Source organism: Meleagris gallopavo, chromosome 17 (assembly GCF_000146605.3).
Source record: "Meleagris gallopavo isolate NT-WF06-2002-E0010 breed Aviagen turkey brand Nicholas breeding stock chromosome 17, Turkey_5.1, whole genome shotgun sequence".
In the NCBI taxonomy this organism is placed as follows: Eukaryota; Metazoa; Chordata; class Aves; order Galliformes; family Phasianidae; genus Meleagris; species Meleagris gallopavo.
Window position 1 is genome coordinate 5614768 of NC_015027.2, and position 2278 is coordinate 5617045.

The window sequence follows — 2278 nt, forward strand, 5'->3', positions numbered from 1 at the left end:
GGCGCGCGGGTTCTCCTCACGGCGCCCCCAGGAGCGGGAGCGGAGAAATACCCCGGGGCAGCCGGTGTGCTTCAGGAATCCCAGCTAGCCCAGGGGCTGGCTAGACTCTCAATATGCTCCATTTCAAAATACGAGTCCTTCCCTCCCAAATGCTTTTTTTTTTTTCCTCTTAAATTTCTCCTTTCATGTTGCAGCCCACCAAGATGTTGTTGATTACGAGAAGTCAGACAGAAATTAAAACCAATAAAAGCCCAGGAAGGAAGTCACCTTTCTTTGAGCCAAAGTGCAGAAAGTCACAGATTGAATCATGGCGAATAAAACAAACCCTCGGTTTGCAGGCAGCGCTGAGGACGAGGGGTTTGCATTGTGCTTAAGTAGAAATCCAAACCTTTTGGAATTGATTCCTTTTGTTTGTGGAAAGCGAGCCATGCACGGCATGATCAGTTCCGTAGGACTGAGCTACCTGTGCAGACCCCGATCAGGGGGCACTGCAGGGCCTGAAGGCAAACTCGTCATCTTCTGGCTGCGCCCATCCACCAGCAACTAACACCAACCTGAAGCTGTTGATCTGTTTGCACTCAGATAGGAAACAACAGCATTCGTGTCCTGTCAAACCCAAGCGTTGGGAATTTAGCTGTGTGAGAAAACACCCAGGCAGAGAGCAGCGCCAACACACGTTTTTGTCCATTTCCCTCTGATTTCTTGCAGCTCTCTACACACAACCTCCATTCCAATCCAGGTGGGTGCCACAAGCCACGCAAATGGTGGTTAACAAAAACATACAGCTCATCTCCAACTACAAAAACACCTTTTTTTCATCCCATCCACAACGGAGCCACTACACAGCGTAGCTCCCCTTTGGTTTCTGCTGCTCACCCACCCCACCGGGCCGCTTTTGTCCGGCCCCGCAGCGCGGAGGGGCCGCAGCCCGCAGCCCGCCTGGCACAATGCCTTTGCATTGACCTCTGCGCTTCCTTCCCAACGCGCCGCAGTCACATGGCCCCGCGCAGCCCCACACACTGCTGCTCCAGCAGCTGCTGCTGCTGTGGGGAAGGAGCAACTTTTCAGGTTTTTTGTACCACACGCAACCGCAATAATTATTATTATTAAAAAAGAGCTGTCGCACAGTAACAGCACTGATAGAAATGCAGGGCCACAGCAGGTAATGGGGTTAGGGGAGCACAACCCCAAGCAGTGTGAGGGGACACAACCTTGGAGGTACGGTCTGAGAGCACAGGTGATGCAAAGAATGCCCCACTTCAGTCATTCTCCACCACATCCAACCCCTGCATAGCACCAGGGTGGGCCTTCCACCACCAGGCAGCTGCTTGTAATCTCCTATAAGAGAGCCTCCCTTCCCCACCGGAGTTTGTTTCATGCTCCAACAGCCGGGAATTGTTTAGGTTAATGCACTGTTATTTTGGAAGAAGGGTCTAAGGTATAAGGGAAAGAAGAACTTCCCCCCCAAAAAAATCTGGGGAAAACCATTAGTGAAAGGATGCAGAGAAACATGGAGTAAGCTGCGAACTCACAGGGAAGATCATCCCCCAAAACGAGCACGGGGGATGATCCAAAGGAAGGCAACCACCAAGCAGACGGAGGCAGAAACAACGCGGAGCCGCTGCTCCGCACGCACCACGCTGGCAGGCAAACCCACAATGCACTCGCCACGCATCGCTCCGAACCCACAAGCAAACAGCGAAACAAAGACAGCAGCGGACACGGCAGGATGCAGACGCGCACGGGCGCAGGCACGCGCGCAGGCAGGGAAATGCACATGCACACGGACTCGGGGGAGACGCGTGAGCACACGCAGGCGGCATTACCCTGAGCTCAGCTCCTTTTCTCTCGCATTAGGTATCGTGCACCATACGGCTCTATTCCCTCTGGCATTGCGAGGGCTCCCCTGCCACTGAGCTCAGCCCATAAACCACTCCCAAACCCCAGCAGAGGCTTCTGTTTTTTGTTCGGGCCAATGAGAAAAGTATAGCTCACTCTTCCTTCCTCCCAGGAGCAGCGCCGGCTGGTTGAAATCCCTAAGCCTGAAACCGAATACCACAAACCCATGAGCCGACCGCGAGCGCCAAAGCGGGGAGAAGGAGCGGGCCCCGCGGCGGGCAGGACGGAGCGGCTCGGCGCTGCCCCTCACCTCCGCCCCGGGCAACGCTAACGGCCCGAGCCACGCTCCCGCACGGGGGCCCCGTAACCGAAAGCCACAAATTACGCCGCCAGACAAAAGGAACCATTGTCACCGGGCAGACACGGGGCCAGCGCTCGC

General features: G+C 55.2%; 1 protein-coding gene across 11 annotated transcripts in view; it reads right to left on the reverse strand.

Moving 5' to 3' along the window:
* Nucleotides 1-2278, reverse strand: part of KDM2B (lysine demethylase 2B) — a 102921-nt gene that overhangs the window by 69273 nt on the left and 31370 nt on the right. Inside the window, exon 1 of one of the 11 annotated variants that reach the window (XM_019621030.2) lies at nt 1827-1932. The exons of the other annotated variants lie outside the window; for them this stretch is intronic. The gene's annotated coding sequence lies outside the window, so the exon portion shown is untranslated. Of the gene's footprint in view, nt 1-1826; nt 1933-2278 lie in introns of those variants that run through there. 11 annotated transcript variants of the gene reach the window in all.